The 16,148-nt window shown below is 43.3% G+C and overlaps 1 long non-coding RNA gene across 1 annotated transcript in view; it reads left to right on the top strand.

Moving 5' to 3' along the window:
• Window positions 1-16,148, top strand: part of LOC135916067 (uncharacterized) — a 42,327-nt gene that overhangs the window by 19,367 nt on the left and 6,812 nt on the right. The window contains exons 3-4 of the long non-coding RNA XR_011507176.1: window positions 5,217-5,405; window positions 11,097-11,178. This is a non-coding gene — a long non-coding RNA (uncharacterized lncRNA). The remainder of the gene's footprint in view (window positions 1-5,216; window positions 5,406-11,096; window positions 11,179-16,148) is intronic.

A 16,148-nucleotide genomic window follows, 5' to 3' on the forward strand; every position in this document is an offset into this window, starting at 1 on the left:
TCAGTTCTGCTGCGCGGGTTTCTTGTTGCCTTGAGAGATGAAAAAGGCGTCATGCTATGTGGCGCCTCCTTCAGGAGATTTTCTTCTAGCTGTGCAGCGTCTTTGGCTCTCTGTCGTTGCGCTTTGAGCTGGCGTTCCGCATCTTGCTTGGTAGCGTCCATGTGCACCAGTGCAAAGTATGACGTTGTGGGGTGTGGTGTGATGTAGTGGGGTGTGCCGTTGTGAATATGTACTCCAAACATTATAAGATTGTGGCTAGTATTCTCTTCAACCAATCTGCTTGACCTGCTACCCTTTCATACTTACATCTAACGTCGATTACGGAAGAGCTAGCATTTCTTCTTGTTAATAATTAGCTAAAATATTCTAGCATCCTTCGCACATATTTAAACAAGGGGTATCATATGCGCGGTGGAATTAATTTAGACATTCTGCCAAGAATATCCCCCTGAGCTTGCGCTAGTAGCCTTGCACACATTATTACTGCTCTCTGATATTTATGTGTTGTTGGTTCACGCATGCAAAGGCTCAAAACTGCCCTTTCTGCAGGGTATCAGCCATCTGTTTAATTGCGTTTACAAGTGCAGTGTAAACCGCTACATGAACGTATAGCATGCTGTAATATCATTCGTGGCATTTAGGGTATGTTCGTCTGCAGCAATTTACACTTAGGCTACCTTTATACTACTGCAATGCAACATATAATTACGAATCTCTTATTTGCATGGGCGGATGCGTCCATAATATTGTAAGAGGGCTTGTTGTTTTGCTTAACAAATACAATGAAGAAGTAAAACCAAGGACACCGACCAACATAGAAGTGCTAAAAAATGAAAAAATTTAAAAGACCTTTCAGGCTTCCGTAGCGAAGCCGAAACGTCTTTTAAATTTTTTCATTTTTTAGCACTTCTATGTTGGTCGGTGTCCTTGGTTTTACTTCTTCAATGCTTCATCCCGACCAGACGGGCTTCCGTCGAACCCTCGATTTCAACAAATACAATGATGTTGAAGTGTCCACAGACTGCCGTTCTTGCAAGTGCTCGTCATTGCTTTCCGGCATTTTATACCGATAAAGCAACGCTCTAGAGAAAAGTATACAATAGCTGTGTCTTACCAGTACTCACCTACGGGGCAGAAACCTGGAAGCTTACGAAAAGAGTTCTACTCAAATTGAGGACAACGCAACGAGCTATGGAAAGAAGAATGATAGGTGTAACGTTAAGGGATAAGAAAAGAGCAGATTGGGTGAGGGAACAAATGCGAGTTAATGACATCTTAGTTGAAATCAAGAAGAAGAAATGGGCATGGGCAGGACATGTAATGAGGAGGGAAGATAACCGATGGTAATTAACGGTTACGGACTGGATCCCAAGGGAAGGGAAGCGTCGCAGGGGGCGGCAGAAAGTTAGGTGGGCGGATGAGATAAAGAAGCTTGCAGGGACAGCATGGCCACAATTAGTAAATGACCGGGGTTGTTGGAGAAATATGGGAGAGGCCTTTGCCCTGCAGTGGGCGTAACCAGGCTGATGATGATGATGATGATGATGACGATGATGATGATGATGAAAGCAACGCATTCCAGCACACACCTATTAGTTGAAGCAGCGCAATGCACACACAGAGATCTTGACTGTATTACCATAACTTCAATTTCACTCTCGCAAAAATAACTAGAAACCTTCATCGCACACATTATGGAGGTTAGCAATGATGATACGTGCTATTGCTTCTGTTAATGTAGATTTACTATTGCTATTGTTTGCTATTCCTTCTGTTGCAATAGCAAACAATAGCAACAATAGCAAATAATTTGCTATTCCTTCTGTTATGTTTATATTTATTTGATATTTGTGTAAATATATTGTCGTGTTTGTAAATGATGGCTCTTAAAAATATTTTTCATGTATTATCAAATCCTAATTTATCACGTAGTGTCTTAGAATTATTCAATATTTACAGCGGAAGCTGCATATGACTAACCTGCCATAGTTCTTTCGGCGCCCGGCTACAGAAACGGACTTGATTTCTAACAAACCCACACACAATGGCTTTAATGTGTTTCACTGTTTCCTTTGTGTGCGATCACGTATGAATTCAATGGGCTGGCGGAGATGTCAAAATGCCGAACAGATCAGAACACTAACCGTGAAGAAGAGCAGGACGTCAAGGTTATCGTAGTAAATAAGGAGGACAGGTTTCGGTGATAACAGCTGCGTTATAGCTATACACCTATAACATATACCTTTTACACGTATAACTTGTACACAAGTACAGCTGTACACATGTATAAATTATACACGTATAACTTGTACAACTTGTACACGTATAACTTGTATACCCAAAGAACAACATGCGTACGAGCAGCGCCGGAGGGAACAGCAACGAGAAATTAAACGGCGCCGGCGCGAAACGACCACCGACGAACAATGTTCCTGCGATGCTCAACGAAAACGACAATCGCGGGCCCGGGCAACCATTCCACACTGTGAAGATGGAATGATAGTGAAAACACTTTCCTTTTGTTTTGAGAGCTTTCACTGTCGTTCGCTTTCGCTTCCATTCCACCATTACAGAGTGGAATGGCTGTCATTTTTTTGTACTTCGATGCCCTTTCAGTTATGACGCAATTCGTTACGACCATTTAGAGAGCAACAGGCGTCTTGCCCGCTTTATACTTCAAATTTCCGGGTTGGTAGACGTTCGTTTTCAAATTCAATTCACCAGAATGTAGGTTTCCGGAATTGCGCATGAAAGCAATTGTGTTTCAAATTACGCAAAGCTGTTCCGTCTTTTTTCGATAGTGTCCACTTTATGGAAGCTTCACTAGCTATTTTTGAAGCGTTACATCTATGATCAATCGATATGCTTATTTTCGATGTGAACACCTGTGTGCCGACTCCCTTGCTTTTTTCTGTTGCCTTTACCTCTCAATATATGGAAAATCATCTTTATATATCTGTCCATAAACTTCTGAGACTCCCATGAATCTTGCTGGCTTCTTACAACTTCTAGCGCTCCCTCCTGGTGATCTAGATTAACATCCAAAGGGCTCTGGATCGCCAGGCTCTCAAAGCTTGTAGCAGTTCCTCCCAACACATTCGCCCATAAATTGGCGCTCAGGGGAGTCCTTGCGCGGTGTCAGTGAAACAAGCAAAATTATTATTAGAGCAAACGTCACTTTGTACACACAACAGAAAAGAAATCAATAGACCCTTTAGAAAAGTACTGGACGCGAGAGTGGGGAGTTTTATGACACAGTGGGCTAATAATCTTGTCGCCAAACTAAACCGGACTGTGGATTAGAAGGTCCTTGTGGAATATGTGCCAACATACGGCGTAGGCCAGTTGGATTACCTCATTCACTACGCTATAAATTAAAATATTTTTTGCTCATTTATATACTTATTTATTTATAAGTACCTTACAGACCTTTCAGAAGGCATTGCGTAAGGGGTGGTATGCAGTAACATATTCGTATGGAATTGGAAAAAAAACTACATCAGTACAATGGAAGGAATATTCACGCAACATGAAAAATTCATACGACCTTACCGCATGTAATATGAAAAGCAATAACAATAAAAGTAAACAGAATAATTTAATACCATAATAAAGTTATAAAGGCCTTTGCATGTATACAGCAATAGTTATAGTTAAATATTAGGATCACCGCAATTCTTTTATTGGCTTATAGAAAAATGAATGAAAGAAATTAGAAGGCAAGATGTGTTAGGCAGTTGAAACGGCATATTGATTGATTAGAACTTTGCGAAATGCACTTTGTTTTGAATTCCAAGCAATGTTATCTGGTAGAACGTTCCATACACGGGCCCCACGGGGCAAAGCTGAAAAATAAAAAGCGTGTGTATTTGCAGAAATTCGGGTGTACCTGATCTAATTGTTCTGAGCTGAAATAAATGTTTTTTCAGGTTTGATAAAGATGGGCCAACTGTGTGAATCAATCTATGAAATAATAATAGAAGGGAAACATAACGGCTGGTAGTTATTGGTTGCAATTAAATATCGACTTTTATTTGGGTTACATTTGGCTGATTTCTGTAGTTGTTTTAAATGAAAGGGCTCGCTCTATTTAGGAAGCTCTCAAGGATTTGGATGAGGTATACTTGACGAGAAGACCACATACAAGGGGCGTACTCAATTTGTGGCCGTGCAGTCGCTGTGTAAGCTAGTTTTCTTAGTGGTGAAGGCCAGTCCTGAAGTTGCTCCGCAGAAATGCTAATGATCTGCATGCGTTAGCTGAAATGCAGGTGGTGCGATTAGTACATGAAAGATTCTGTGTAAGGAGCACTCCTAAGAACTTATATTCTGTGGTGTTGTCAACTATGTTAGAATCAAAGGATAAGAAAAATGACTGGTAAGTGTTTTGTCTAGAAAAAGAAACTATTTTCCACTTCAAAACGTCTAGGGATATAAGCTACGTAGCACACCAATCACTGATGTGTTCACCAATTGCGCCAATCACTGATACGGTACACCGGTACAAATGAGAACACCCAGTTTTCCCCAATAAATTCTTACACTGCATGAGCAAGACGACCAGTTTGTAAGGGACGTTTGCCTATCTTGTCAGAGTGAATGAGCAAAAAGATGTTTAGTTGCCGTTTCTACTGATGTGCCTTCTTCCTTTGAAGAAATATTTGGAATTTGCTTGAGACCAAACTTTATGCTCTAGCCAACACGCTAAGAATACAAAGCCATCTTATTGCAAGGTAGGTAAGTGGCTATGACACTGTGCTCTTGAACGCGAGGTCAGAAATTCAATCGCTGTTGAGGCGCCAGTATTCTAAACGTGGATAAGGGTAAAAACGTTCATGTACATAGAGTTATGCGAGCTCTAAACAAACCGAGACGGTTATGATTCAGACGAAGTCTCCTACCACCGCATGCTTCATAACAAGATGCATGGGCTCAGCACGTCAAAATCATCAGTTTATATTTTTGAGAAGAGTCAGTTAAACATTAGGCATGTAATGTTGTGATGGCTCTTTCTTCAGAGCTGTAAAAAAAATGCAAATGTTAGTCGAAATTTTTAAATACATAGCGGGAATATTTTCTTACAGCAGAACACAATATATATATATATATATATATATATATATATATATATATATATATATATATATATATATATATATATATATATATATATATATATATATATGTACATACATACATATACAGACTACGCGTTTCAGATGACAAGCGTCCAGATATCTGCTTTTTGCCACGTGATCCCGGACACTGCAGCACATGGAGATGGGACCCGCCGCAGCGATGGTTCTACGACAGGGAATTGGGAGCGTGCTCTCCATTTATTTACAGCGAGTGCGGTGGAAACGAAAACAGATTTAGATCTTGCGCTGAATGTAAAGACGCATGCAGAGGTGAGTAAACGGTTCTGTGAAACGCATGCAGAATACTGCGTACCGTTGCACTGTTGCTCACTCAAATAATACCCAGAAATTTCCTACGATGATGCATGACCATCTGTAATGCGCAAGCATCACCGCGTACATCTAATTTGGCGTGGTTCAGAGTGTTTTTAGGCTGAAGGTAATATGTTCAAATTCTCGTCCAGGCGGCTGCAACTACAAGCGTGCACTTGCGCCTCAAACTGGGAAGCAAAAGAAAACAACTGAGATTCAATGAGGCTAAGCTAGACCAAGTGGAGCCAAATTGGCTGGGTCGACGAACCATAAACCAAACCCTTACTCAATAAAACAGCAACCGACATTTCTGCTGCAGAATTCCGCTAACTCCATCATAATTCGTAAACATATCCCTGGTCCTTCAGACCAGCATTTCAAGAGGATCTGACCAAGGCGACCGTCAGACCTGCGACGCCGGCCGATGGTGTTTAAGATCTGTAGATCTGCGCTGGCACCACTGCAATTTGAACGTTCTAAACGCAAACCCTTCCAAGTTTCACTAGCTTAGCACGACTCACTGAAGAATTATCAGACATTCCCTACAATATCATTGACAAAAGTGAGGTTAGGCGAAGTGGTAAGACATATACAGAGGTGAGTGATGGCTATATCTCCTGTTGCTGAAGTCTTCAAGATAAGAGAGAATATGGTGCAAGAATTCTATTTCATTGGAAATTGCAGACGACATTGATGCACTTCACAGGTCTACATAAACGTAGAAGTCGGCTTAAGGAAGCTAATTGGGACAAAGATTAACGAAGTCTTTATTGATATGGTGGATCCATAAGAACAATTTCTTCCGCAAAGTGGCACCCCACAAAGCTTCATATTGCGTTCAGACTTCTGTGGTTAAAATACGTGAAGTGTCCATAAAACCCGCACACACAGCCGTCGTCATAAGTGTTAAGTGATGTTCTGCCTAAAGGTGAAGCCTAATTAATATGCAATTGCTCAATTCAATGGCAATCAGTACCATCACAGCTGAGTTCCCGTTTTCTAAACAAAGAGGATATAACAAAGGTTCTAGGCTTATGGACTTAGACCTTAAAGATAGAAGTTTGTAGCATAATCTAAGCGCTGTGTAGAAGAATTCTCCGAAACTCCGAAATTAACAAAAACTTTGCGGTAGAGCCCTTCGCACAATGACTGGCAACGTAATGCTTTAGGATTGAATAAATATAAGGACAGAACTGGTTGCCGCAGTCGAAACAAATTATGTTATAGGTGTGCAATGCTGGAAATTGCTCTTTAGTGCTTCCGCAAGAAAGCTCGGCGCCATCTAGCGTCGCCACCGCGAAGTCTGCTGGTGGCTTCGGAATTGCATGGCGTGCCGTTGCGTGAGAAAGACGAGCAATGCACAAGGCTCCTCTTTTGTGCCTATTTTGGAACATGCTGCGTTATCTGGTCGAACTGCCGCGATGTCTGCGCGTGGCTTCCAAGATGAGAGGCGTGGAGTGCCAGTGCCTTCGAACGCTGAGAGTTGTTCTCTCGCTCTGCCACAAAATCAGTGCAATACATTCAGCAACTCAAGCTGGCGGAAAGGGTATCCAGGAGCCGCATGTACGTACACACCGCCATCATCATAGGTGTTAAGTGAGATTCTCCCTAAACACGAAGCAGAATCAATGTAAAATGCCTCAGTTCAATAGCAAACAATGGCAGCATGGCTGAGTTCTCCTTTCCTAACCAAAAATCATACAGAAAAGGCTTATGAGCAAATACCTTAGGGATAAAAGTGCGCAGCATAATCTACGCGCTATGCAGAAGAAATCTCCGAAACTTCATTCAGAACGCGGCTCGCAAAAGCGGTGGCGTGAAAGTCGATCATTAAACAACTGCACATACAAACTACAATTATGGCGCAGCCGGCTAATGCGTCGAGTTGCCGTCCTTGATTATCCCTTGGGAGGCAGGCTACATTCAGCTGAGAATCATAAAGTTGAAGGCATCTTTTGGTCACTGATGAAAGGCGCATTCCTAATGTGACATACATCTTTGCCCAAGCTACCGCCAAAGCCGTTCACTCAATAGCAGCGCACAACTATAGTGGGACACACCCAGTAATCCAAGTTGGTACATTGATGTTCATTGGAGACTAGTACAGACATAGCGGCACACATGTGGTACTCCAAGCAACGTTGAAAGAGTTTCTTCAAGGAGCAGTAGCTACCCAGTCTCGTGTCTACATTCATCCATGTCGGTGTGAATGACGTTCGTTGAAGGGGGACACGCGTGTACAGGGTGGTCCTTCATAAATATGAACACTAGAGCACGTGGGCAATGCTCTGCAGAGGGTGCTTAGAGCGCCAGCAACGGCAATTAGTCAAGGAGAAGAAGGCCAACCTGGACGCAGTTGGGCGAAAAGAAATCAATTCGACCTAGTTTCGTGCAAACAAAAAAGCTGCTTAGCAGGAAGAAAACGTAGATATAACGAATAAGACCGTAACTAGACTGACATCAGAAGTCACGATTAGTTTGGGAAATAACGTCCCAAGTCAACAAGAAGGTAGGCTTTTCGAAGTAGGAATTGATCCAATAAAGCATCGACAAAGCATGAGTGTCAAACTCCAGAGGTCGGGTAGAATTGACTCAACAAGGATAAACAAGGAGCATGTAAGTGATATCCAATATCATAAACTGAGAATTTTATGAAAGCATGGAGAAAGGAACCGGAGGATGGCATGAAATACTAGAAATAAATTTGGCTTCCTAAATGGTAATTTTTATGCAGAAAGAGATAATCGCGGCAATTCCATAAGCAATGTTGATGTATTAGTAAAAGCAGCCGAGGAATTCTGTACTAATTAATACTCTAACCAGAGCAACCTCGCAACCTTTATGGGAAGCAGTGACGAACACGATTCAGGAGCTTCACATGTATCTATGTGTAGGGGTTTGCTACAGAAGTGGCAAGCAAAAGCGGCATGCGAAGGTGGAATAACAGATGATTTATTGAAGGATGGGTGCATATTGTGCTTGAAGGGGCGGGCGCCTTTGTATGCAATGCCTCAAGGTTGCGAGTGTACCAAAGAGTAGCAAATTTCCAAATGTATGCTAAGTGATAAGGAGAGACATTTTAAAGAAAAACTGCATTGGAACCAAAATAACTTGCTTTCATTAACAAGTCAACTATTAACAATGCTAAAGATGAATAAAATAAGGGCGACCCTTCGTTCAAACCGACCCACCGAACAGGTTTATTCAGTAACGGGCACTCGAATATAAATCACATGATAAGAATCAAACGGGTGCTTCAGAACTCTGTAGAGTACAACCAACCTTTTATATGGCTTTCATAGATTATGAAGAGTCATGCGAATGAGTGCTGATACAATCAGTTCTGGAGGTTCTGTAAATATCTGAAAAACAACTTTAATGATTTCACAGCGAACTTGATACTCCAAATGAAAAGCATTTCAATGCTGATCATCAAAGGCGACAGCCTCAGTGAAACATTCCATTAATGTTTTCAGCGCACGCTTAGCCAAAATATTCGAGCTGTTAGACTGCGAAGGTTTAGGAGCGAGTATCAATGGCGAATATCTGAGCCACCAGCGTATTCCAGATTACGTTCTCATGTTCAACAATGCGCCCATGGTTTGCAGCCAATGCTTGAGGGCCTTAGCCCGCAAGCGGCAATATTATCATGTAAGAATGCACTGCAGAAAAGAAACGTAATGTTTGGTTGTGCTGCAAGATAAAAGTATTCCTAATTTTCCGTCCAGCTTTACAATCGGGGTGAAAATAACTTTATGCATGCTAGTTTGTCCTTGGGAACCCTGATCATGAGAAGCAAATCTGAAGAAGATTCAAAATTAGTTAGAACACTTACGATAGGAATTACGGAATCGCTGTATTCTACCGTTACTAAGTTAAGGATCAGAAACTTTAAGATTAACAAATAAAATGCATAAGCCATTCTGCTCAGTGAAGGTGGTTCACGTGCGAAGCTGATTCGATCGGCAGCAATGTTTGGAAGCTGCGCCAGCACATGGGCCCGCGCATAACCGTTCGTCGTCGAAGAACGTGTAACCGCAACCTTAAGGGCTGTTTCACGTCGTCACGCTGTACGCCACGTCGGCGAAAACGACACCTCTATAGTCGGGCGCACCGGCGCAGCTAACGTAACCGGCGGCTTCCAACGCGCCCCGACGGGCCCGGCGCCGATTTGCCTCCGGAGCCATTCGCGCGTCGAAGTCGGCGGAACTCTCGCACCACAATGCATTGCGCGCGAAGAAAAAGGCGCCAACACAACTCCGCAAACGGCTTTTGCGGACGGCGCGCGACTTGGCGAACCTTCTGCGCATGCTCCGAAGATAGCAGCCTACGGCGCGCGCGTTGAAGTATAGAGGGGATGGCATCTCGGCTGGCGCAGCGCAACCGACGTAGCGTGACTGACCGCGAACGACGCTCGCCCGCGCGCCGATAACGTCGGACTATAAACGGGCCTTTAGGAGAGCCTCTCTACGCGCACCACACACACGAAAGACCGACACAAACTCTCAGGGGAAGCATCGCGTTAACACTTTCAACGCACGCTGCCGCTTCTCGTCGACCCTCCCGTGAGCGATCGTAGTAATGTCCCTATTGAACTATACTCTATAACAGACGTTGCAGGTAGAGCTGAAATGATAACCAAGAAATTCCCTTTAAAACCTCACGTCCGTTCCCTGTAACTCATCCACATTAAAGCCTTGAGGCGGAAGGTAATTCGCGCCATTCTCTGACTGACGCTATGCTTCTTTGGTTCTCGCTGGTCGCTTTCCTGCCATTTCCTGGGCACGCTCGTCGACCACCGCATTACCATGTGCACGCCATCGACGATCACACTCACGTCGCTGCTCCCTCCGTCACTCTTGATACACTCGCTGTCTTCTGCAGTCCTGAGAACACGCGGCCTACTCATTGCTGACGACAGTTTTTTGCACAACGGAGCCAGCTGTGAAAGAAAAGGACGCCGAACAATGCAGCAGTGGCACGAGCGCGCTCGAGTGGTTGTGCCGATGGTCGCCAAAGAAGAACGCAACGACGCTCGAGCCATTGGCGATGACGCGAATTTCTGCTCGTACACGCCACAAAACTACGGATTTCAGCCCTATACAGTGCGGCTGTAAAAATAGTTGAGACAAAACCATAGGCAGCGCAACAAGCGGCGGGGAAAAATTGTTAGGCCTAACCTTAACAGACATCGAGTCTGTGCTGTGAACTAGTGCGCAACAGGGGTTTTCAATATTGTAGTTCCCATTACCAGAAAAAAGTTTCAATTTTACTCTGTAGCTATATGATGTGGCGCATCTTGGGTGTCCTTCAACGGAGCACACATTCACGCCCCATCACGTGTGAATTTCATAAGCTTTTGCTTCATGCACTACTGGCGTCTAGAGCTTCGTGCAAGGCCATAGTAAATAAGGACGGTAGGTGATTCGCTTATATAACGTAATACCTGAACTTAGTATGCGATGCTGGGAGTTTTAGTGATTGCTAATTTGTTATTAACAAGTTTTATGTCTCCCTATAGCCTAAAATATAGCCTAAAACAAAGTGGGTTTGATTGGCTGCTCATTTCGTGTGAATATTTAGGACTAGCTTTGAACAGCAATTTGCAATGGCAAATAAAGCTGAATAATCTTCTACACATTTTCCCAGCTGAAGCGTGTGCTCAAAGAATACATGCAAAGTGACGAGCTGCCATCATATATTCGACATGTCAAGCCAGTAATACATTGCTGTAAGTACAAATTTCAGATCCAGTGCAAATTTCAAATTTCAGGTTTTGTTATCACTTCATTATAAACAGGAGGGGGGGGGGGTTCTGACTGCACTTCCCAGAGCTGTCGCTTCAAGTGAACGATAAACTGGTGTGTTGAAAACTATACGCTAAGGCTAAATGACTTCAACAGAAGCATGACATTTTACTTGGGAAATATTTATCAGGCCATCTCCGTTACAATAGCGGCTGCAAAAACAAATGTTTCTAAAGCTGTATTTCGAGTTGAGATTCACGGTTTTTCATGGCGACAAGGAACAATTTAAAAATATGACAGAGACAATATGAAGAATGGAGAAGGCCCCGGAAACACTGTGTCTTGTTTGCCTAACGTCGTCGTCCTCTTCTTTTTTTTAAAATAATTTATGCTATGGGGTTTCAGGCGCCTTGGGTGGTTGTACTGAGTCATTGCATTGCATTTACGGGGGATCCGTGTCCCTATTCTCCCTGCCTGGACGGCATGGCCGTGGGTCATAAAGCACTGTCACTCGGCTGTCATCCTCGCTATGGGAACGTCAACGCCATTCACCCTTTATACAGTTTAATTTCGATTATGCTCTAAAATAGCGGGTCGTCACTGCGCATGCACAGAACGCTTAACGACCAAAGTCGTATAGCGTACGCAAGTTATTTGTCTTAGGGTTAGCGTCTTTGCGTTGTTTCCAGGTTTGCGTAACACATGGCGGTGGTCCCAGCTGCCCACTTCTAATTGAATTTGGCATTGCTTTTGTAAAATGCCCTTTGTTCATAGCAAATGACAGTGTAAACGGCTTTCGCTTAGTTTCAGGCCGCTTCGACTACAAATTATTAAGAATACCCTTGTGGTGCTCTCAAGATCGCTTCTTGTTTCACACGAGTAGAAGTCTACCGAAAGAAAAAATCAAAATGGATGGATGGATGAATGGATGTTATGAGCGTCCGCTTTGGAACGGGGCGGTGGATCGCGCCAACAAGCTCTTGCAATTGAACTGCCTAACGTTCCACATAGTTTAAACAATAAAAACGAGAAAGTGAACACTATGAACTACCAAAACCAAGTTTTCTGATCCCCTATTGCGAACTGTGCTTTTGCACGTCTCCGCTTTTGTTGTTTCCCTCTTTTCTTCCACCAATCCTCCGATCACCTCTTACTAATGCCTACTGAGTACATGTTTACTTTACCACTGGTCCCGCTGAACCCAAGGGCTTCAGGGAGGCCAGTGGTGCCTAAATCGACCGCTGGGTAGACGTCTTCGCATTCCAATAAAATATGCTCCATCGCTTCCCTAGCTTTACCACAGCAAGCATACCCTTCTTCTTCCTTCTTATATCTCGCTTTATAGGTGCGTGTTCTAAGGCATCCCGATCTCGCATCGAAAAGTAATGAGCTTCCCTTTGAGTTATCATAAACGGTTTCTTTCCTGATTTCGTTTTTCCTCTTAAGTCGTTACTCATGGCAGGTTTCTTTTGAATTGCCGCCACCCATGAAATTATTTCAGCCTCGATGACTTTCCGCTTGACCTTCTTTGTTGCTGCGATTGCCCCCTACAAGCCACATACTTGCTGGTAAGCTTCCTAGTTTTTTTCCTCCACTGTGAATCAATGTTTTTCCTGTACGGATACCTGAACACTCTCCCAGCCCATTTACTTTCTTCCGTATTCCTCAGTCGTTCTACATACTCAATTTTACTGCGAGCTTCCCGCACTTCAAAACTAGCCCGGCTCATAACACCCTGCACAGCTTCATTTGTAGTCTTCCCCTGAGAACCCAACGCGAGGCGACCCCTGACCTTTGATTCTCGTCGAGTCCTCATTGTATCCCTGATATAAACAAGAAACCGCATTTCTATAAGAAAGTCCTGGAACCAGTACACCTTTCCGCATACCTCGGAGGACCTTGTACCTATTGTATCCCCATTGCGCTCTGTGCTTCATTATGACTGAATTTTTCTTCCCCTTCACTATTATTGTTTTTTCCCGTGTTTCCATATATGTATTGCCTTTGTTTATCCATACACCGAGATATTTATATTCTTTTACCCGACGTATTTCCTGGCCCTGTATCTCTACTTTCTGTTCACAGTTTTCATTGAGTACTATATCACCTGATTTTTAACACTAAATTTGAAACCTAAGTTCTTGCCTTCCTGTCCACATATATTAGCCAGACGTTGCAAATCACTTTGCTTGTTAGCTAGCAACACAATGCCGTCCGCATAAAGTAAACCTGGGAGCTGCTGCTCTACTACTGTACCCGCCTGTTTGTATGAGAGAAAAAACCCGGTATTACGTCCTTCAAGCGCCCTCTTCATCCTCACCTCGTACATCATAAACAGCAGCAAAGATAAAGGGCACCACTGCCTCATCGCCTTGTTGATATGAACTTTCTCCTCGCTCCTCATCCCTTCCTATTCAATGCAAACGGTATTTTATAAGGCACATCTCTCTCAAAAGCAGCAGACAATCGTCACCTAAGCCTTCCCCTTCCAGAATAATGCACAGATTGTTCCGGTATACGTTGTAATAGGCTCCTGTAATGTCTAAAAATGCCACATACAACAGTCGGTTTTCTACATTCGATATAGCAATACACTTAGTAAGAAAAAAAAATTATCAAACAAATGCCAACCTCTTCTTAAGCCATTCTGAAGCTCTCCCAAAATGTCATTATTCTCTGCCCATGCTTGAAGCTGTAATTTGATTGCCAGCATTGCTAGCCTGTACATTACCGATGTAATGGTCAACGGTCTATAGAAGTGAATTTTATGATTCTCCCCCTTACCTTTATAAAATAAATTCATTCTACTTTGTCACCAACTGTCTGGTATTCATCTATATTTTATTTTTTTCCACTGCTCTCACCAAAGCATCTTTACTTTTGGTCCTAGTTTCTTAATCAGCCTAACGGGAACCTCGTCTAGCCGTGTGGCTGTGTGCTTAGATATTTTCCCTTCCGCAATCTTCCAGTTGACATTTGTCAACACTAGCTCCATTTCCACTTGGGTCTCATTCATGCTCCTTTTTTCATCAAATACAACCTCTTCATTGCCTTGGAAAGATTGGGTTGTTACTTTGCGGATGTAATTTATTGCGGTCTCCTTCCAGGCTATTATCATCTTCGTTTAGGATACGTTGTTGTATTGTTGTTAGGGCCGTTGCCGAGGATCTCGAAAGATCTTCCTCGGGCGATGGACCACTGGCAGCCTAGCCCCGGGCACCAACATCAGCGACTGCTGGACAAAGAAAGTTTATTCCTATCCTATCCTTGTATTGTTGTTGACTTCCTGCCTAATAGTCTTATGTGGTCCCAAAATATTCAAGGTGCGGCCATTTTTACCAGGTATTTCTGTCAAACAACCATGAATTTCACCCTTTCATTTTGCTTGCACCAAGATTTGAACCATGGACTTTTTCTCCCGGTATATTTCCCATTTACTGGTTGCTTCATCCTGCGGCAACTTCGTTTTCTTTGCCTGCCTGTGCTCTCGAGATGCTTTCTGTCGTTCGGCGATCGCTTCTCGTATCTCTCTGTTCCACTAGCTTTTCGGTTTATTTTTTCTTTTCCAATGAATATCTTGTTTCTCTTTATTTCTATCATTATTACACTTAGAAGCTCACCATACTCCCTCTCATTACTTGACCATTTGCCAAGTTCTTCCTCGACTCTAGTGATTGTGTTCGCTATTTGCTCAGCGTCAAAATTTGGACTGACCGTCTTGCACTCCTTGCTCACTTTCCCAACTACATATCCCATTTTCAAAATGATGCGTTTATGGTCACTCCCTACGCTGCTAAACCCTGCCTCATCGATGACTCTTTCTCTCAACTTATCATTAATTCCTTCTTTCATCAGACAGTAATAAATGATCAGTTGCCCGTTTCCCAATTCCCACGTGATCTTCCCTTCACACTAAGGCCCTATATTTACGATAACCAGTTTATGTTGCCCACAAAGGTCTAGCATTGACTTCCTGTAGTTGTCGGTATAGCCATCTAAGTCCTGTATCGGGACATTCATGTCATTTAATAGGACAATTTCAGCACCATTGCCAAAACCCTTAATATCAACGCTTATGCAATGCACTAACACTGTATTCTTCTCTGTTCAATAATTTCCGGTCCTCAAATAAGTAACGCCCAGCCAAGTGTTTTCCAACCAATTCTACGTGATAACCAAAGATGCTCTTGACTTTGTGAATTTATTCTTTTCCATTTGGCTCCCCGAGGGATGAGCATTCCGACTCGCCCTCGCTTTCTTTCCGACTTAATTCTGTTGCACTCTTCCCAAACATAATTCTCAATAACTGCCGGCTCTTCTGAGTCTCTAAGGTGCGTTTCTGTAACCGGATACACCCCTATTGGTTCGCTATTTACCTACTCCTAAATCTCTGCCCACTTTTCCTTTCTTCTGCCACACTGCATGTTTATGTAGCCTATTGCATGGCGAGCTCTCTTTCTTGCTTTCCTCCTTTTTCTGTTATCGACGGTGATGTTCTTCTGAAGTTCCCCTAGGGAATCTTCTTCATTACTACCTACTCTGCCCTCCTGAGCACCTGCCGGCCCCATAAGAAAGCAACAACGTGACCACAAAGTCGCCACCGCAGTTCTCGTGCTAGTCTGTAATTGAAGTGGATCCCGTCTCCTGTATAACCACCACACCTTCTCACTTCCCTCTTTACTTCGACAACCTCAAAGCCTTTATTTCGGTTCATTTTCCATATCACCTCATTAGCAGCCACTACAGCTCTTTGTATGTGACTGTCACGCACAGGCCCCCACGGTACCGTGCCCACCATGATCTGCACCTGAGGGGATAGCTCGAACAAGTCATCCACTTGCTTTGCCAAGCGCTGGCCTATTCCTGTCCCTTTCCTGTTTACGACGTCATTTAGCCCACCTGCTACTATGACAAGGTTGCACACGCGGGCATTTTTCGCGAGCTCATCTTTTGC

Source organism: Dermacentor albipictus, chromosome 7 (assembly GCF_038994185.2).
Source record: "Dermacentor albipictus isolate Rhodes 1998 colony chromosome 7, USDA_Dalb.pri_finalv2, whole genome shotgun sequence".
Taxonomy (NCBI): domain Eukaryota; kingdom Metazoa; phylum Arthropoda; class Arachnida; order Ixodida; family Ixodidae; genus Dermacentor; species Dermacentor albipictus.